At 45.1% G+C, this 20,958-nt stretch overlaps 11 non-coding genes across 11 annotated transcripts; all 11 read right to left on the bottom strand.

Annotated features, from left to right (window-relative positions):
- Positions 1-899: 899 nt before the first annotated feature.
- On the bottom strand, positions 900-971 carry Trnap-agg (transfer RNA proline (anticodon AGG)). The gene has a single exon. It is a non-coding gene; the product is annotated as a tRNA-Pro (tRNA).
- A 1,725-nt stretch (positions 972-2,696) lies between these two features.
- On the bottom strand, positions 2,697-2,768 carry Trnap-cgg (transfer RNA proline (anticodon CGG)). The gene has a single exon. It is a non-coding gene; the product is annotated as a tRNA-Pro (tRNA).
- A 5,162-nt stretch (positions 2,769-7,930) lies between these two features.
- On the bottom strand, positions 7,931-8,002 carry Trnap-agg (transfer RNA proline (anticodon AGG)). The gene has a single exon. It is a non-coding gene; the product is annotated as a tRNA-Pro (tRNA).
- A 918-nt stretch (positions 8,003-8,920) lies between these two features.
- On the bottom strand, positions 8,921-8,992 carry Trnap-cgg (transfer RNA proline (anticodon CGG)). Its single transcript has one exon. It is a non-coding gene; the product is annotated as a tRNA-Pro (tRNA).
- Positions 8,993-10,269: 1,277 nt separating this feature from the next.
- On the bottom strand, positions 10,270-10,341 carry Trnap-ugg (transfer RNA proline (anticodon UGG)). Its single transcript has one exon. It is a non-coding gene; the product is annotated as a tRNA-Pro (tRNA).
- Positions 10,342-12,052: 1,711 nt separating this feature from the next.
- Positions 12,053-12,124, bottom strand: Trnap-agg (transfer RNA proline (anticodon AGG)). The gene has a single exon. It is a non-coding gene; the product is annotated as a tRNA-Pro (tRNA).
- Positions 12,125-13,795: 1,671 nt separating this feature from the next.
- Positions 13,796-13,867, bottom strand: Trnap-ugg (transfer RNA proline (anticodon UGG)). The gene has a single exon. It is a non-coding gene; the product is annotated as a tRNA-Pro (tRNA).
- Positions 13,868-14,124: 257 nt separating this feature from the next.
- On the bottom strand, positions 14,125-14,196 carry Trnap-agg (transfer RNA proline (anticodon AGG)). The gene has a single exon. It is a non-coding gene; the product is annotated as a tRNA-Pro (tRNA).
- Positions 14,197-15,838: 1,642 nt separating this feature from the next.
- Positions 15,839-15,910, bottom strand: Trnap-ugg (transfer RNA proline (anticodon UGG)). Its single transcript has one exon. It is a non-coding gene; the product is annotated as a tRNA-Pro (tRNA).
- Positions 15,911-16,497: 587 nt separating this feature from the next.
- On the bottom strand, positions 16,498-16,569 carry Trnap-ugg (transfer RNA proline (anticodon UGG)). The gene has a single exon. It is a non-coding gene; the product is annotated as a tRNA-Pro (tRNA).
- Positions 16,570-16,828: 259 nt separating this feature from the next.
- Trnap-agg (transfer RNA proline (anticodon AGG)) lies at positions 16,829-16,900 on the bottom strand. The gene has a single exon. It is a non-coding gene; the product is annotated as a tRNA-Pro (tRNA).
- Between the last annotated feature and the right edge of the window lie 4,058 nt (positions 16,901-20,958).

Here is a 20,958-nt window from a genome sequence, read left to right as displayed (position 1 = left end):
TCTCACGAACTCTCCGACCTCTTCCGACTTCCAGCCGACTACCTAAAGTCGGGTGACATTCGTAGATGTGAGACCGAGGCATTAGCTCACTGGCGCGGTGGCCTTACAGCAGAGAGTCTCAGTTGAAGTTAATTGAACCATGCTCGTGTGCCTGGTTCAACGGAGACTCTCTGCTGTAAGGCCGCCAGTGAGCTGAGCGAGATAGGTGTAGAGTGAAACCCCCCTCTTAAGACCCCCGATTTAAGACTTCCTCACTTTAATGGCCCTGTTATTGGATAAGAGATTTTACAGTCCAGTGAGGTCACCCTCATGGAAATTCGGGCTGCTTTCTCCCCGGGGAAAGCGAGCTGCCATACATACGGCGCTACCCATATATATATTTTTTTCCTGTATGCGTGTATTCATGTTTTACTTTATTCCAAGTCCCACGGGTATTTGATGGACATTTTTATCTATGCCTATACAATTTTGCCAGGAAAGACCCTTTTGTCAGTCGTGGGATCTTTAACGTGCACACCCCAATGTAGTGTACACGAAGGGACCTCGGTTTTTCGTCTCATCCGAAAGACTAGCACTTGAACCCACCACCTAGGTTAGGAAAGGGGGGAGAAAATTGCGGCCTGACCCAGGCCTGAACACGCAACCTCTCGCTTCCGAGCGCAAGTGCGTTACCACTCGGACACCCAGTCCCCCCTTATTTAAGCTTTTCTGTTCATAGCCTCTTTAAAATTACCTCCTTTTTAAGACCTGACTTTCACAGAATTTTGGAGGTCTTAAAGAGGGGTTCCACTGTACTGTAGTGAAACTGCGAAGAACTCAACACCGTCCGAGATGTACGATGAAGATTATGTCTGCGATCCAGCGTCAGAGACACAGCGAAATGGGGAAACAAAAAATTAGGGCTCGTCCGGGATTTGAACCCGGGACCTCTCGCACCCTAAGCGAGAATCATACCCCTAGACCAACGAGCCGATGTCTTCCGGGTATCACACCTTGCAAAATCAATGCTTTTAGCAAGCATTACAACGCTTGTGCAATAACTTAATTGTGTCCATCATTTCGTCAGTCAAGCTTTGTGGATGTGATAAACAAAGACACGCAGTAATGAAGCCAGCTTCCCCTGTGTGACCGGAAAAGCATGCTTTCATTCAAACGGTATTTATAAGTATCCCAACTAACATATTTCGGCTGTTTGGACTGTTAGATAGATGGCGACTTTTGCATTAGAGGGGTGGAACAACTTGTCCATGATCAGCTAAATCTAGTATTGTAATGATAGGTTGAGGAAAAATAGGAAGGCTCGCGCGCAGTCCCGGATTCAAACCCAGGACCTCTTCCGCCCAAAGCAGAAAAGGTACGTACCATATGTCACCAACGTGCCGCTCTGCAAGTGAATGAACGTGTTTTTAATCCAAACATATCATATCTATATGTTTTTGGAATCAGGAACGGACAAGGAATAAGATGAAATTGTTTTTAAATCGATTTCGGAAATTTAATTTTAATCATAATTGTGACCCTCCACCACGAAATGAGTCGCATGTCACCTCGCGCGGTTCTGCGCTAGGCTTGATATAAGTCCGAAGAGTGTATGGTAACAGCGTGAGGGTCACCTTAGTCACAGGCTTATAACTCAAACAGTTTTCGCTCTTTTCTAAAACGGGTTTCACCACTGGATAGAGCATAAAAAACTCTTTATGAAAATGTAAAAATATGAAAATCATGCAAAGGTGACATGCGACTCATTCCGTGGTGGAGGGTCACAATTTATATATTTTTAATTTTCAGAGCTTGTTTTTAATCCGAATATAACATAATTATATATTTTTGGAATGAGAACATGATGAAAAATACGATAAATGTAATTTTGGATCGTTTTATAAAAAAAATCATTTTAATTACAATTTTCAGATTTCTAATGACCAAAGTCATCAATTAAATTAAGCCTCCAAGCTGAAACGCAATACCAAAGTCCGGCCTTCGTCGAAGATTGCTTTGCCAAAATTTCAATCAATTTTATTGAAAAATGAGGGTGTGACAGTGCCGCCTCAACTTTTACAAAATGCCGGATATGACGTCATCAAAGACATTTATTGAAAAAATGAAAAATATCTGGGGATATCATACTCAGGAACTCTTATGAAAAATGTCATAAAGATCGGTCCAGAAGTTTACTCTGAATCGCTCTACACACACACACACACACACACACACACACACACACACACACACACACACACACACACACACACATATACACCACGACCCTCGTCTCGAAAACTTGAATAAATGTAAAAAGGGCTCGTCCGAGATTTGAACCTGGGACCTCTCGCATCCTAAGCGAGAATCATACCCCTAGACCAACGAGCTGCTGAATCCACTGTCGATACCTAAATTGGATAATAAAAGCTTACAGTGCACTGTAATGTTTATGATTTTGTCAGTCGCCTTTTTTGTATTTGAAAACAAATGCCAAGTCGCGTAAAGCGATAAAAATCAAAACATGAGGTCAACCAGTCGGCCTTGTACATGAGATTGTTTTGGGAAATCTGGGAAATTCGCTACTTAAGATCTAATTTGTTTGTCATTTCCGGCGATAGCAATCGTTGTACTTTCATGAAAAAAACAATGTATTATCACTTTAACAAGATGTAGACCAGTAAATTTCACAGAAAAGAACACGGATAAAAAATAAAGGGCTCGTCCGGGATTTGAACCCGGGACCTCTCGCACCCGAAGCGAGAATCATACCCCTAGACCAACGAGCCGATGACTTTCGGGTATCACACCTGGCATAATCAATGCTTTCAACATGCATTACAATGCTTGTGCAATAACTTAATTGTGTCCATGATTTCGTCAGTCAAGCTTTGTGGATTTGATAAATAAAGACACGCAGTAATGAAGTCAGCTTCCCGGTGTCACCCGAAAAGCATGCTTTCATTCAAATGGTGGGGCCCAAGGACTGTTATGCCGGGGTGGAAGTAGAGATAAGCGCCTACTTCCCAAGAAATGCTCCAAATGGCTTCGTGTCTCCAAACACCTCTGACAGTCAAATCCAGCTCCTGGCCTTCACGTGGCGGGCCCTGTCTTCGACTAACAGGAGAAGGGATGCAGGCGGGTCACTGGCGCCTTAAAACCAGCTGCTTCGGGCAGATGGGGCTCGTTAACCTTGGATGGTCGCTCATCTAGGAGAAGGACAACTCCGATTTCAAAACCCGCACTGCCTTGTGTGCGCCTTGGGAAAGGCAAAGGCTACAAGAAGGAAAACTTCGACGTCAAACCCGGGTAGAGTGGACTCGACAGCCCAGCAAGGCAGCTACTCTTGGGGAGGAGGCAACCCTGAGTAAGAACCTCAACCACCGAAGACGGAAGACAGCAGCCAACTTGGCGTGGGGAGAAAATCGGCTGTCTACGCTCCCACGATAATATGGCCGTACAATTATCCTTAGATCGATGTGGTGTCGTCCTGGTGTCCCGCAGCCAGGGTAGGACGGCGCCGGGCCTCCAGCCTCAAGGAGGTCCAACTTCAGCGACTGACTGCGGTTCTGACCCTCTTCCTTTGACCGGGGGAGGGCAGAATAGAGCTACCGGTCAACAACTTCGCATCATGCATTGGAATGCAGAAGGGGTGCGACAGAAGAAACTTGAACTGCAACAGTTCCTCAAGTCACAACAAATAGACATATGTTGCATCCAAGAGACCCATCTCAACAGCTCCCATAGATTCTCTGTAAGAGGATATGAAACTCATCGATTTGACCGGGAAAACAGACCAAAAGGTGGAGTCCTAACTCTGGTAAAAACCAACCTGTCTTCCATAGAGGTGCAAAGATCAGAAGATGCTGACATGGAATTCATCACCGTGAAGCTCATTCTCCCAGAAAGAAACCTGACCATTTGCAACCTCTACAGTCCGCCCAACAAGATGATGCAACTTCACTGTCTTCGACCTGGCTCTGAAGACTGGATTGTAGTTGGTGACTTCAACAGCCACTCCCCCAGCTGGGGTTATCCAAGTCTGGATGCAAAAGGCGAAGAAGTGGAAGACTGGCTCATCGAAAACCAGCTGGTCCTTGTCAACAAGCCTGATGATCCCCCAACCTTCTATTCCAGAGTGTGGAAGAAGACCAGCACACCTGATCTTGCCATAGCCACTGACAACGTGCACAAGATCACGAAGAGAGAGATCAGCGAGCAACTTGGAGGCAGCGACCACAGACCCACAATCCTGACCATTGCCAAGCAGGTCATCCCCAGCACAGGGAAACTGCCGCCCAGTTGGAACTACAAGAAAGCCAACTGGATGCTCTTCAGCCAACTCACTGACCTCTACACAAAGTCCATCACCTTCGATAGGCACAGTGTCGACAGAAACGCCTCCATGTTCAACTCCGCCATACTCCAGGCAGCGAAAAAGTCCATTCCAAGAGGCAGGCGGCGTGACTACAAACCGTACTGGAACAACGCCCTGGAAGAGTTGCACAAGAAGCTGAGCGAAGCGAGAGAAAACATGGAGAAGGACCCCACACCTGAAAATGTGGCGCGACACTCGCAGATAAGAACAGACTTTGACAAAGAAAAGCAGCGCCAAACCCAGAACAGCTGGAGAGAGAAAACGGCCTCCTTAAACATGGAGAAAGACACTCAAAAGCTATGGCAGCTGACCAAGACACTGAACGAGGACAACTCTGGGAGGAGGAAGGTCACCCTCCACACTAACACCGGAGATGTCACAGGCAAAACAGCCGCAAATGTCTTCGCCAAAGCTTTTGAGGCAGATAGTACAGTGACGGTCCCTGCTGACAGACTGAAGGATGTCAGAAGCCAGACTCGAGCTGCACTTCACAACACAGCAAGTACTGATTTGGACCCATGCATGACCGAACGTCTGATCCTCCGTGAGCTGGAAGAAGCACTGAGAAAGCTGAAGCAGAAGAAGGCCCCAGGCCCTGATGGCATCTCCAACGACATGTTGAAGCACCTCGGCCCTGGTGCAAAGCGATTCCTTCTGTCCATCTACAACCAGAGCTGGTCGACAGGCACTGTGCCTACGAGTTGGAAAGTCGCCCTTATAAGACCCATCCCGAAGAAAGGAAAGGATAAGCGTGACCCATCCAGCTATCGACCCATCAGCCTACTCAGTTGCGTTGGAAAGCTTCTGGAAAGGATCGTGAACAAGAGACTGTTGTCGCTTCTTGAGTCCAGATCTTTCCTTGCACCCACCCAAACAGGCTACCGGCAACATCGCAGCACCGAAGACCAGCTTGCCCTCCTGACGCAGGAGATTGAAGATGCCTTCCAAGAGAAAAAGAAGGTCCTGGCAGTGTTCTTTGATCTGTCCCGGGCCTTCGACACAGTCTGGAAGGAAGGGCTGCTACTGAAGCTTTTGCATGCGGGCGTCCATGGCAAGATGTTCAAGTGGCTGAGTGATTTCCTCTTCAATAGAACAGCAAGAGTGATGGTAGACGGGACGACCAGCAACCTCGTGAAGCTGAGAGAGGGTGTCCCACAAGGCGGAGTGATCTCCCCTACCCTCTTCCTCGTCTACATAAATGACATCACAACAACGGTGCCAAAACATGTCTCGAACACCCTGCATGCGGATGACTTTGCAGTCTGGTGTGCAGAAGAACACACCTCTACAGCAACACACCGTATCCAGAACACCATCAATAGCGTGTCCAGCTGGTCAGAACACTGGGCATTACAGCTGAACACTACCAAGACGGTCAGCACTCTCTTCTCACTCTCCACCTCCAAGGAAAAGGTCCTGCTGAAACTGAAAGACCAAGCAGTCCCACAGGTCGACACGCCAACGTTTCTGGGAGTCACCCTGGACACACGTCTGACGTGGAAGCCGCAGATTGAAGCGACAGAAGGAAGAGCGATGAAGAAGCTCTCGCTCATGAAGAAATTGGCAGGAACCCAGTGGGGCGCAAACTCTGGCATTCTGAAACAGGTCTACACAGGCGCTGTCAGACCGGTCATGGAATACGCCTCCTCAACATGGACCACTGCCTCCAAAACCAACAAAGGAAAGCTGGACAAAGTCCAGAACATGGGGCTAAGGATCATCCTCGGTGCCATGAAAAGTACACCCATCCAAGAAATGGAGAAAACAGCAGACCTGGAACCACTCGAGGACAGACGAGAGTACAAAGCTGTCCTCCAGGGAGAGAAGATGAAGAGACTGACCACTCACCCACTTCACCAAAACCTCAACAAGGGCACCAAGAACAGGCTGAAACGAAAGAGCCTCAAACATCAGGTCAAGGACCTCCAAACGGAGTATGCTGAAGCTCTGGAAGCTGACCCCAACTGCTGTGAGACACTCGTCTCAGACGTCTGGGCCCCACGCAAGAGCTTCCATGAAGTCAGAACAGATGTACCAGGACTGACAGCAAAGGGCGAACAGTCACCACATGTCCAGAAGGCCCTCGCCATGGAGATGATTCAGGACCGCTACCCACATTGCACCTGGACTCACGTCTACACAGACGGCTCCTCAGAGAACGCCGTAAGGAATGGAGGCAGTGGCGTCTACATCCGTCGCCCAAACGGGACCACCACCTCCCTCTCCGTCCCAGCTGGTGACCTGAGCTCGAACTACAGGGCCGAGCTCCACGCCCTCATTACTGCAGCAGAGCACGCAGCAGGGGAAGACCGCAGTCGGCAAAACATCGTCCTCCTCACTGACTCCCTGTCCGCCCTCCAGTCCCTTCTGTCTGGCCCCACTGACCTCCCCACCAGGCAACTCGACAACTGCCTCAGCACCCTGTCTCAACACAACAAGGTGGTGCTCCAGTGGATACCGGCTCATGTCGGCATTGCCGGCAATGAAGAAGCGGACAGGCTGGCAAAAGGAGGTGCGAGACTTCCCCAACCACACAACTCCACCTCGTACAAAGAAGCCAAGACTCTTCTACAACGGAAGAAGAAAGAAAAATGGAAAAAGAGAAACGGAGACTACAACCCACAGGAAGACCCCATCAACAAACTAGACCGGAGAAGCCAAACCACCATTTTCCGTCTAAGGACAGGGCACTGTGGACTGAAGAAACACCTCAAGAGACTGGGCCTTGCAGATGACGCACACTGTGAATGTGGCTCGGAAGAGCAAACTCCGGAGCACATTCTCCAGAACTGCCCCCATCTAGAGACAATACGCCAGAAGTTCTGGCAAGAAGAGACCAGTGTTGGAGCCAAACTCTGGGGTCCTGCCGACGAACTGCGCAAGACTGCGGACTTCCTGGCAGCCACTGGTCTGAGGATCTAGCACGGCCACCAACATCGAACGCAGAAGAAGAAGAAGAATTCAAATGGTATTTTAGTATCCCAACTAACAGATTTCGGCTGTTTGGGCTGTTAGATATATGCCGACTTTTTCATTAGAGGGGTGGAACAACTTGTCCATGATCAGCAAAATCAGCACCCCAAGCAAAAATCAAGCACCCAGAACAACAAACCGTTGCCCGTAAACGCGCAGTACAAGTGATATAAATTATCAGTATGCCTATCTTTTTTCAAAAGTTCAAAAGGTACAGCGGGCTCGTCCGGGATTCGAACCTGAGACCTCTCGCATCCAAAGCGAGAATCATTCCCCTAGACCAACGAGCCGCTCTAAGAATAATGAAACAATGCAATTAAGCCAGATTAAAAGTATCTTGTGAAATACTTTGTACGTTTCGCAACTGGGCTTTGTCATTTTGCTTGGGTCGTTATCAGGAGTCAATTAACACCAATGGCTAATTTTAGAACTCTGTGTTTACTAATGTCCGCTTGCACAAGCAACAAAAGAAGGAGTTTCTTTCAATGGACGGTTGTTATCTATAAATATTAATGCACTATAGCTGCCTAACCGTTTATTTCGAATACGAAACAGAACGTGAGAAGAGGACACACGAAATATGACAAATACATAAAAATAGGGCTCGTCCGGGATTTGAACCCGGGACCTCTCGCACCCTAAGCGAGAATCATACCCCTAGACCAACGAGCCGATGATGACAGGTTTCCAAACTGTGGAGAGACTTTTTACCTTTGCTTTATTATTTTTCTGTACAACTTCCTTATAATAACGCCAGAGTTGTACTCCTTGCACCGGTGTGCGCAAATAATGTACGTCGCTGCTGCTGGTGTTTGTTAACCAACCAACCAACCAGCCAACCAACCAACCAACCAACGAAACCGGATGGACCTACTGACATTAAACAAACCAATGGCTTACATCAGACTCTCACATCTGTGCAGTCAAACGGGACTAGAAAACAAAACACACGGACAGCCAGACAAATTCGCATACGCACGCACATGCAAATACACCAAACATACTCACTCGCGCGCACAAAAACATACACACTCAAACACACGCACGCACGCACGCACGCACGCACGTTCGCACGCACGCAAGCACGCACTCACTCACGCACGCACGCACGCAAGTATGCACGCACACGCACACGCACGCAACAGGAAGATAAAGTAAAAATAAGGGCTCGTCCGGGATTAGGACCCGGGACCTCTCGCACCCTAAGCGATAATCATACCCCTAGACCAACGAGCTGCTGAATCCACTGTCGATACCTTAATTGGATAATAAAAGCTTACAGTGCACTGTGATGTTTATGATTTTGTCAGTCGCCTTGTTTGTATCTGAAAACAAATGCCAAGTCGCGTAAAGCGATACAAATCAAAACATTAGGTCAATCAGTCGGCCTTGTACATGAGATTGTACTGGGAAATCTGGGAAATTCGTTACTTAAGATCTAATTCGTTTGTCATTTCCGGTGATAGCAATCGTTGTACTTTCATGAAAAAAACAATGTATTATCACTTTAACAAGATGTAGACTACAGCCTCAAAGTGCCTTGCTTTAATTCAGTAAATTTCACAGAAAAGAACACGGATAAAACAAAAAGGGCTCGTCCGGGATTTGAACCCGGGACCTCTCGCACCCGAAGCGAGAATCATACCCCTAGACCAACGAGCCGATGACTTTAAGGTATCACACCTGGCATAATCAATGCTTTCAACATGCATTACAAAGCTTGTGCAATAACTTAATTGTGTCCATGATTTCGTCAGTCAAGCTTTGTGGATTTGATAAATAAAGACACGCAGTAATGAAGCCAGCTTCCCCGGTGTCACCGGAAAAGCATGCTTTCATTCAAACGGTATTTTAGTATCCCAACTAACAGATTTCGGCTGTTTGGGCTGTTAGAATAATGCCGACTTTTTCATTAGAGGGGTGGAACAACTTGTTCATGATCAGCAAAATCTAGTATTGTAATGATAGGTGGAGAAAAAATAGGAGGACTTTCATTCCGGGTATGAATTTCATTCCGGGTATGAAACCTAGGACCTCTCCCGCTAATAAAACTAACAAACATAACAACACAGCATCAATGTGCCGCTCTCTGCTAGTGAATGAGATAATGCAAGTGGAACTATAATTCTGCGTTCTTGTAGTACATGTTTTAAGTTCGCAACTGTTATTTAGATTGTCAATATGAGCCGAGAAGAATGGAAGCCTTTCAAAGAACAAGAAAGGGAAAATAATGCGGGCTTGTCCGGGATTTGAACCCGGGGCCTCCCGCACCCCAAGCAAAAATCAATACCCCTAGACCAACGAGCCGTACAAAACCAGGAAGAAAATGCTCTACTTATTTGGAATATTTTGATGTGGCGGGGAATTGGTGTGTGAGGTGCATTAGGTTTTTGCTTTTTGCCTCATCATTAGACAAGAGCTATAGGTAATCGCCCCCCCCCCCCCCCCCCCCCCCCCCCCCCCCCCCTTAACACAGACACAGAATATGTAATGTGCTTGTCCATTTTGATTTACCAGATATGGAGTTATGAAGAATCAAGGCGTATTGCTTTCTAGTTTAGATGGTAACACACTCCCCCGAAATCGGCGTATGTCTGCCTGAATGGCGGGGTAAAAACGGTCATACACATAAATATCCACTCGTGCTAAAAACATGAGTGAACGTGGGAGTCTAAGCCCACGAACGAAGAAGAAGAAGAAGAAGAAGAAGAAGAAGAAGAAGAAGAAGAAGAAGAAGAAGAAGAAGAAGAAGAAGAAGAAGAAGAAGAAGAAGAAGAAGAAGAAGAAGAAGAAGAAGAAGAAGAAGAAGAAGAAGAAGAAGATGCTAACATATATGAGGTGTACAAAGGTTTATCACCTCTCTTCAACTTTTTGTTAAAAACATCAGTATGAACGTTGTACGAGATGCGTGTGAAAACAATGTTACAAAACTGAATTCAGGGCTCGTCCGGGATTTGAACCCGGGACCTCTCGCACCCAAAGCGAGAATCATACCCCTAGACCAACGAGCCGATGTAGAAAGAGAAAATGTATGTTTTACGCCCTCACGGCAAAGCCATTAAAGGCATGTTACACGGGAAAACCCGGCTTTGTATGAAAATAAAAAATAAAAATGCAGGGGGGGGGGGGGGGGGATGTAGACAGCTGGCTGCCGGCTGCTAGAGGAGACCTGAAATGGGCTAGGGACCGGGTTGGGTCGTCTTGGGTCAGTGCTGAAATGGTTACTTTATTGGCTGTTGGCCGAACGGACACCCGAGCTTCATATTTTTGCATGCATGTATTCGTGTTTCCAAGGCCTGAGGCTTTCGCTGTGACCCTGGGATCTTTATCGTGCGCATGCGTGCACACGGGGGTGTTCGGACACCGAGGAGAGTCTGCACAAAGTTGACTCTGGGACACACATCCCGCGCCGAACTTGGGGGTTGAACCCACGCTGATAGTAACAACCGGTTTTAAAGCCAGCGCCTCTACCGACTGGGCAACCCCCCCCCCAATTTGTTGGGGTCAAGAAGTTCCATGGAGGGCGGGGGGTATGGAGTAACACATAGTGTTTTGCTCAGAACATTCCCACCCAAGCAGAGCCGCGCTAGGGGTACGCATTACCGTAAAGCTGGCAGTCAGTGCTACCAAATGTCGTCTGTGTCTACCACTCGGTGGTGACTTAATGTGGGTCTATGTAAGCAGATGCCAGCGCAAGAAATCTGATGCCGAGTCAGGAGGCAGCTTGGTACAAGAGAACCTTAGAGGCCACAGCCTCGGCCGTCTAAGGGATCTGTGTGTCTGGAGGCACATTTGGTTTCTGAGGTTCAAGCGGAGCTGTTGCCTCTGCTCCCAAGTTCCCGTGTCTGGAGGCGTTTTTGGTATGGAAGCAAACCTGTAGGTTGGGGCCTCTGCCTTTCAGGATGCCAGGACTACAAAATGTGTGTCTTGGGACACATTTAGCTTAAGATTCCAGAAGTGGATCTGTGCTGTGCTGGGTCTGCTGCAAGCACACTAGAACCAGCTCGCAACAGTTGAGGTGAACAGATTGGTGACCAAGACCATCATCGGTTTCTCTCCGAGTGATGGGTGTGGGCGGAGAAAGTCTCCCAGACTGAGAGCATTCTCCCTTCTGTAGCGGATGAGACTAGACATCTCTTCCTTGAGAGTGTCACAACCTTCAAACACGTGTGTGAGGTGTCCAGTCTTGCCACACTGACAGACTACCTTGTCCCAGTAGATGCGGCTGCTGACCGTGCGCAAGCGACGCAACAGGCTCATGGGTCTCGGGGGGAGTGGGAGGTGGTGCCCTTTCCTATTGTAGGGGAGGTGTATCCATCCTCTCTCTTCACATGTTTGTGACAGTGTCTGCTCTCTTTCCTCTCTTTTTAGCTTGGCTAGCAGCAGTTTGGCTTCCTGGCAGGAGAGCCGAATGTCTGTCACTGGCATGGTTGACATAGCCGCTGCTTTTGCTGCTCTGTGAGCCGATGTATAAACACTCAAATCATAAACATTATAACTTGACTTTGCGTGACAGCTGGTGTTTTCTGAGCCGAACAATGATGAACCAACAACAAAACTTATGAGCGGCGCGAGCATGCAGATACAAATGTATTGATTTTCTTCTTGGTTTCATGGCACTGAGCTTACATTAAGCGTAAATGACACACGTATGTGACATTAAGACGAGGCAACGATAATATTTCTATCGAAAACGAAAACAAAAATGATGGTAAAATATAAGGGCTCGTCCGGGATTTGAACCCGGGACCTCTCGCACCCTAAGCGAGAATCATACCCCTAGACCAACGAGCCGATGAATAAGATATGAAAACGTAAGTAGTGTATTGTAACCATTTGCTTACGCTTGCAGTATAGCTGGTGCTTACATTATGATTTCGTCAGCGAATCTGTGTAGTGCTGCTGCCACTGTTCACATACATGAGCAGCTAATGTATTCGAACAGTATCATGACTTTTGTGTTTTTTTAAAAAGGAATAATCGAAAGATTTATAATCGATGTGATATCCTACAATAAAAAACAAATCAAACGAGGAACAAAAAGGAGTAAATCAAAGTACCACATAAAGTAGAATACAAAGAAAGAAAGAAAGAAAAAGATAAAGAAAAGAAACAAAGAAAGAAGAAAACAAGTCGCGTAAGGCGAAATTACTACATTTGTGACCCTCCACCACGAAATGAGTCGCATGTCACCTCGCGCGGTTCTGCGCTAGGCTTAATATAAGTCCGGGGAGTGTCTGGTAACAGTGTGAGGGTCACCTTAGTCACAGGCTTAATAAGTTTTCGCTCTTTTCTAAAACGGTTTTCACCACTGGATAGAGCGTAAAAAAATTCTGTAGGAAAATGTAAAAATATGAAAATCATGCAAAGGTGACATGCGACTCATTCCGTGGTGGAGGGTCACATTTAGTCAAGCTGTGGAACTCACGGAATGAAACAGAACGCACTGCATTTTTTCACCAAGACAAAACAACTTTGTCAATCCCTGCGACAAAGAAATCGCTCATTTTTCACGTGCAAAACGAAGTGAAATTCACAAGACGGTAAAGCGCGGTAGCTTCTATTGCGCTAAGCAGGAAAGCACGTTTTTCTGTATTCTTTTTAATTTTCTGAGCTTGTTTTTTTTTATTCAAGCATAACGTATCTATATGTTTTTGAAATCAGGAAAAACTAGAAAATACGATGAAATCATTTTTGGATCGATTACTTAAATTTTAATTTTAGCATTTTCAGATTTGTAATGACCAAACTCATTAATTAATTTGTAAGCCTCGAAGCTGAAATACAGTCCCATAGTCCGGGCTTCGTCGAAGATTACTTGGCTAAAATTTTAATCAAATTGATCGAAAAATGAGGGTGTGACAGTGCGGCCTCAACTTTCACAAAAAAACGGATATGACGTTATCAAAGACATTTATCAAAAATATGAAAAAAATTCTGCATATACCATACTCAGAAACCCTCATGTAAATTGTCATGAAGATCGGTCCAGTAGTTATCTCTGAATCGCTCTACACATACACACACACACACACAGACACAAGCACACACACACATGTATACACCACGACCCTCGTTTCGATTCCCCATCTATGTTAAAACACTTAGTCAAAACTTGACTAAATGTAAAAAGACAGAGAGACAGAAGGAAAGAAAGACAAACAGAAAGGAATAAACAAACAAACAAACACACACACACACACACACACACACACACACACACACACACACACACACACACACACACTCACACACACGCAGAAAAAAAACAAACAAACAAACAAACAGAAAAACAGACAAACCAACTACCCAAAATCAAGCAACCCCCAAAAGCAGCGTATGGCTGCCTGAATGGCGGTGTACAAAACGGTCATACACGTAAAAACCCATTCGTGTAAAAGCATGAGTGAACGTGGGAGTTTCAGCCCATGAACGAATAAGAAGAAAAAGGTAAAAATTATTGACGGGCTCGTCCGGGATTTGAACCCGGGACCTCTCGCACCCAAAGCGAGAATCATACCCCTAGACCAACGAGCCGATGTATAAACACTCAAATCATAAACATTATAACTTGACTTTGCGTGACAGCTGGTGTTTTCTGAGCCGAACAATGATGAACCAACAACAAAACTTATGAGTGGCGCGAGCTTGCAGATACAAATGTATTGATTTTCCACTTGGTTTCATGGCACTGAGTTTACATTAAGCGTAAATGACACACGTATGTGACATTAAGACGAGGCAACGATAATATTTCTATCGAAAACGAAAACAAAAATGATGGTAAAATATAAGGGCTCGTCCGGGATTTGAACCCGGGACCTCTCGCACCCTAAGCGAGAATCATACCCCTAGACCAACGAGCCGATGAATAAGATATGAAAACGTAAGTAGTGTATTGTAACCATTTGCTTACGCTTGCAGTATAGCTGGTGCTTACATTATGATTTCGTCAGCGAATCTGTGTAGTGCTGCTGCCACTGTTCACATACATGAGCAGCTAATGTATTCGAACATAACTTTATCTTTTGTGTTTTTTTAAAAAGGAATAATCGAAAGATTTATAATCGATGTGATATCCTACAATAAAAAAAACAAATCAAACGAGGAACAAAAAGGAGTAAATCAAAGTACCACATAAAGTAGAATACAAAGAAAGAAAGAAAGAAAAAGATAAAGAAAAGAAACAAAGAAAGAAGAAAACAAGTCGCGTAAGGCGAAATTACTACATTTGTGACCCTCCACCACGAAATGAGTCGCATGTCACCTCGCGCGGTTCTGCGCTAGGCTTAATATAAGTCCGGGGAGTGTCTGGTAACAGTGTGAGGGTCACCTTAGTCACAGGCTTAATAAGTTTTCGCTCTTTTCTAAAACGGTTTTCACCACTGGATAGAGCGTAAAAAAATTCTTTAGGAAAATGTAAAAATATGAAAATCATGCAAAGGTGACATGCGACTCATTCCGTGGTGGAGGGTCACATTTAGTCAAGCTGTGGAACTCACGGAATGAAACAGAACGCACTGCATTTTTTCACCAAGACAAAACAACTTTGTCAATCCCTGCGACAAAGAAATCGCTCATTTTTCACGTGCAAAACGAAGTGAAATTCACAAGACGGTAAAGCGCGGTAGCTTCTATTGCGCTAAGCAGGAAAGCACGTTTTTCTGTATTCTTTTTAATTTTGTGAGCTTGTTTTTTTGTATTCAAGCATAACGTATCTATATGTTTTTGAAATCAGGAAAAACTAGAAAATACGATGAAATCATTTTTGGATCGATTACTTAAATTTTAATTTTAGCATTTTCAGATTTGTAATGACCAAACTCATTAATTAATTTGTAAGCCTCGAAGCTGAAATACAGTCCCATAGTCCGGGCTTCGTCGAAGATTACTTGGCTAAAATTTTAATCAAATTGATCGAAAAATGAGGGTGTGACAGTGCGGCCTCAACTTTCATAAAAAAACGGATATGACGTTATCAAAGACATTTATCAAAAATATGAAAAAACTTCTGCATATACCATACTCAGAAACCCTCATGTAAAGTGTCATGAAGATCGGTCCAGTAGTTATCTCTGAATCGCTCTACACATACACACACACACACAGACACAAGCACACACACACATGTATACACCACGACCCTCGTTTCGATTCCCCATCTATGTTAAAACACTTAGTCAAAACTTGACTAAATGTAAAAAGACAGAGAGACAGAAGGAAAGAAAGACAAACAGAAAGGAATAAACAAACAAACAAACAAACAAACACACACACACACACACACAAAACAAAAAAACCGAACAAACAAACAAACAAACAAACAAACAGAAAAACAGACAAACCAACTACCCAAAATCAAGCAACCCCCAAAAGCAGCGTATGGCTGCCTGAATGGCGGTGTACAAAACGGTCATACACGTAAAAACCCATTCGTGTAAAAGCATGAGTGAACGTGGGAGTTTCAGCCCATGAACGAATAAGAAGAAAAAGGTAAAAATTATTGACGGGCTCGTCCGGGATTTGAACCCGGGACCTCTCGCACCCAAAGCGAGAATCATACCCCTAGACCAACGAGCCACTCTAAAGACAAAAGGGAATTTACACCTCACATTTACCTGTTACCCTGTTACGCAATGCTGTGTGAACAGTTGCTGACAGAAATTTACCTGAGCTGCGTTCTGAAACGAGGTTTTAACCACAGGGGTATGAGGAGGGGTGGGGGTGGTAGGCTATGGAATATTGGTCTGGTGGGGGATGGGGGATGGGTGTGTGGGGTCCTTTAGTGTTTGCCTTTTGCCTAATTATTAGACAAAAGTTTGTGCTCATCCTCGCTCCCCCCACCCTCCATCCCCATAACTAGAAAAAAGAAGAAAAATGTACAAATTAGCGACGGGCTCGTCCGGGATTTGAACCCGGGACCTCCCAAACCCAAAGCGAGAATCAACGAGCTATAAAGACAACAGAGAATTTACAAAAATGTACCTCCCCCACCCCTCACCAGACATGGAGCTTTGAAGAATGATATGCAATTGCCTTCTAGTTCAGATGGTAACATAAATGAGCTGCAATAAAAGCTTACCACCTCTCTTGAACTTTGTATTAAAAATAATTATCAGTATGAACGTGGTACAAGATGCGCGTGAAAACAATGTTACAAAAAATCAGGGCTCGTCCGGGATTTGAACCCGGGACCTCTCGCACCCAAAGCGAGAATCATACCCCTAGACCAACGAGCCGATGTATAAACTCGCAAATCATTGACATTTCAACTTGAGTTTGTGTGACACCGTGTGCTTTTCTGAACCGAACAACATATGTTGAACCAACAACTAAAGAGCGGCGCGAGCTTGCAGATTAAAAAAATTATTGATTTTCTACTTGGTTCTTGGCACTGAGCTTACATTAAGCATAAATGACACGCGTATGTGATAATAAGACGAGACGACGATAATATTTCAATCAAAATCGGAAACAAAAAAGATGTTAAAAATATAAGGGCTCGTCCGGGATTTGAACCCGGGACCTCTCGCACCCTAAGCGAGAATCATACCCCTAGACCAACGAGCCAATGAATACTGAAGCAAATCTTATAAAGTTAATTGCAAAGCTTGGGCTCTCTTCGTGATTTCGTCAGCGAAACAGCGTAGAGTTGTATGTATAGGTTACAACACGAGTGGTTTTTTATATGGCTTGTATTTCAGTCAAGACCCAGCGGATGAATATCATCGGGAGACACGAGCCTCTGGCGAGTGGCTCTCGATTGATATTCCCGCTGGGTCTTGACTGAAATACAAGCCATATAAAAAACCACGAGTGTTGTAATCTGTATATCCCATTCTACCATCAAACACAAAGTGTAGACTACTGGCGGCACTGTTGCGATCTGTGCAGGGTAAAACAGTGTTGCCAGCGAGACTTAGCCCTTTTGCAACCTTAAACTAAGTGACCGTCGCTGAAAAAATAAAACGAATGAGTGCATCGATAAGTACGCGGTAACACTACTTTCAGACCATTTAAAAGCTTTAAGTAAAGGTTCATAAGTTGCAAGAAAGTAATGAAGTCGTATAGAAATTAATTTAGTTGAAGCGCACAATTCTTTTGTTTTGCGTTTCAGGTCGGCAGAACGGGCGAAACGGGTTTGGGACCCATTTGGCTTACTCGATTCAGAATCGATTCCACGTTGTTTTTCTCGAACGTGTGTAATTAGGCTTATTGACAGAGAAGCAAATTTTAGGGAACAAATATGTAGGTTTAGATTTAACCATTTGCTCCCTATTTGAAATGTATCTACGTGATAAACTGTTTTGCGAGTGTGTTTGCATGGATGAACTTAAACTGGTATGGGTGTGAGGAAAACGCGACCGACACGTCTGTCACCGCCGATTGATTGCATTTTGAAGGAATATGACTGGATTACGGAAAAATACACACATGTTAAGTTCTTGGATACCTTCATCGCCAATGTGGACTTACTGCAGAGCCAGGCAAAAGAGTAGACTTGCTCGCAAAACACGTGAAACAGCCGATGTTTGATAGCGAAGCCCAACCGTGCCAGGTAAAGGACGCTTTTCGGTCTCGCTGCGCATGTCACCAGTGACAGTGTTGTTGCTTTGAGTTTGACTAACAAACTCGAAACTGTCATTTAAAACATGAGCCAAATGTGTATTGATTGTGTGATTAGTCTATGTGACAGGGCTTCTATTATCTGTGCTCCCTAGCTTCTGTCAGTTCCCACACCGACACTGCCAGAGAAACTGAAGACGCACACCAAAACACACTACCGACAGATTCTCAAAAGTCGTCTGCTAACGATGCAAGGGAGGGTACTCGTGTTTTTGTTTTGGTTCGCTAGCATCTGGTTATCTTGTAAGTTGAATGTTCGTTTTTTTCGACCTGCATTGCTTTCATAATGAAAGAAACGTTTGCTTATTGCATCTCATACATCAGATCAGTTCTGAGATTCATTTTTGCGTGCAACTGATATGGTTTTCTGAGCCGTGCAATACGATTTTGGAACTTCATACAAATGTGTCACATTGTTCGGCGCGAGGTCAAAGGTCGGGAGGAAAGTAGTTCTTTGCCCAAATCGGAATCTGCACTATCATATATTTTTTGGAGTCCATGATGTATTTATTGAGCTATAAAAATACAACATATATACCCATACTGAAGTAACAGAGACAAAGAAGGGAGGTCATGGGATATGTATCTATATACGACTAGTGTCTGTGTGTCTGTGCGCGATGCACGGCCAAAGTTCTCGATGGATCTGCTTCAAATTTGGTGGGCTTATTCAGAGAGACTCTGGACACAATCTGGTCGATGAGAATTTTCAACACGTGCTCTCAGCGCGCAGCGCTGAACCGATTTTGGTTTTTCTCTGGATCCATTTCCAGTAACTCTTCCTTATCTTCTCCAGTGTTTTCAGCGTTTACCTCCCTTCCTTCGTGTGGCGTCAATCCATATTCCCGTTTCTATTTTTAGAAGGTCACTGTCGACAACGCTCAATCCATATTCCCGTTATACTATTTTTAGAAGGTCACTACTCTTCTCCAGTGTTTTGCGCGTTTATCTCCCTTCTTTCGTGCCGTGCGCCGGCAAAGCCGGCGTACACCCGGCAAAGCCGGGTCCCCGGCGCAGCCGGGTATTCGGCTCGACTTCTTCCCGGCGAAGCCGTACCCGGCGAAGCGGGTATTCATCTAGTCTATATATATACGACTTGCGTCTGTCTGTGTGTTCGCGATGCACGGCCAAAGTTCTCGATTGATCTGCTTCAAATTTGGTGGGCATATTCAGGTAGACCCCGGACACAACCTGGTTGATGAGAATTTTCAACACGTGCTCTCAGCGCGCACCGCTGAACCGATTTTGGTTTTTCTGTAGATCCACTACATCCATTCCCAGTAACTCTTCCTTATCTTCTCCAGTGTTTTGCGCGTTTATCTCCTTTCCTTCGTGTGGCGTCAATCCATATTCCCGTTACTATTTTTAGAAGGCCACTGCACTGTCCAGAACGCGGCTTTCCTTGCATGTACCCGTAAGTTGTCCTCACTGTAAAAGTGCAAAGGTCGAATCTATTCATCGAAAAATCCACTGTCATCTATCTCTATATCTATATATATATACGACTTGTGTCTGTGTGTGTGTCTGTGTGTTTGTGTATCTGTGTATTTGTGTATTTGTGTATTCGCCATGCACGGCCAAAGTTCTCGATGGATCTGCTTCAAATTTGGTGGGCATATTCAGGTTGACCCGGTACAGGACACAACCTGGTCGATATTTCAACACGTGCTCTCAGCGCGCAGCGCTGAACCGATTTTGGTTCCACCTCAGCTACCCGGGCCCCCATACCGACACACCATAGCCGCTACACCACATCACAACGCCAAAGTTCTCGGTGGATCTTTTTCAAATTTGGACACCGTATTCAGCTACACCCCGGACACAATATCATCGATGAGATATTTCAACACGTGCTCTCAGCGCGCAGCGCTGAACTGATTTTGGTTTTTGTGTTCATTTCACCATTATAAGTAACTCTTCCTTATCTTCTCCAGTGTTTGGCGTTTATCTCCCTTCCTTCGTGTGGCTTTCCCGTTCAGTTGTAAGTTACTATTACTATTTTTAGAATGTCACTGCGCTGTCCACTGCGCTGTCCACAACGCTTCCCTTGCACCCGTAAGTTGTTCTTACTGTCAAAGTGAAAAGGTCGAATCAATTTATAGCCACGCGAAAAATACACTCTCACCTATCTCTATATATTTATAGATACAGATATGCATATATATATATACGGCTTCTCTGTGTGTGTGTGTGTTTGTGTGTGTGTGTGGGCAAAAACCTGTGTATTGTAGAGTTCTGTTTGTGATGTGGTCTAGCGGCTTTTGTCTGTCTGTATGTTCTGGCATGTGAGACGCCACAGCAGATAATATAGGGCTAAGAAATAAGCTCTAAAATTCTCAATCCCGTTTGACAGGATTTCGCCTTCAAAGGTGAATGTGATGAACCGCCACGCTGTCTGTCTCTGTCTCGCGCCGTTCACCCCATATTCCCGTTTCTAAGTTACTATTTTTAGAATGTCACTGCGCTGTCCAGAACGCTTCCCTTCCACCCGTAAGTTGTTCTTACTGTCAAAGTGAAATGGTCGAATCAATTTATAGCCACGCGAAAAATACACTCTCACCTATCTCTATATATTTATAGATATAGATATATATATATAGATACGGCTTCTCTGTGTGTGTGTTTGTGTGTGTGTGTGTGGGCAAAAACCTGTGGATTGTAGAGTTCTGTTTGTGATGGGGTCTAGCGGCTTTTGTCTGTCTGTATGTTCTGGCATTTGAGAAGCCACAACAGATAATATAGGGCTAAGAAATAAGCTCTAAAATTCTCAATCCCGTTTGACAGGACTTCGCCTGCAGAGGTGATTGTGATGAACCGCCACGCTGTCTGTCTCTGTCTCGCGATTCACCCCGGCGAAGCCGGGTATTCCTCTAGTATCTATATATACGACTTGTGTGTGTCTGTCTGTCTGTCTGTCTGTGTGTTCACGATTCACGGCCAAAGTTCTAGATGGATCTGCTTCAAATTTGGTGGGCATATTCAGGTAGACCCCGGACACAATC

This window comes from Littorina saxatilis, linkage group LG2 (assembly GCF_037325665.1).
Source record: "Littorina saxatilis isolate snail1 linkage group LG2, US_GU_Lsax_2.0, whole genome shotgun sequence".
Classification (NCBI taxonomy): domain Eukaryota; kingdom Metazoa; phylum Mollusca; class Gastropoda; order Littorinimorpha; family Littorinidae; genus Littorina; species Littorina saxatilis.
Note: the sequence above shows the minus strand (reverse complement) of the source record. Positions and strands in the feature narration are given on the sequence as shown.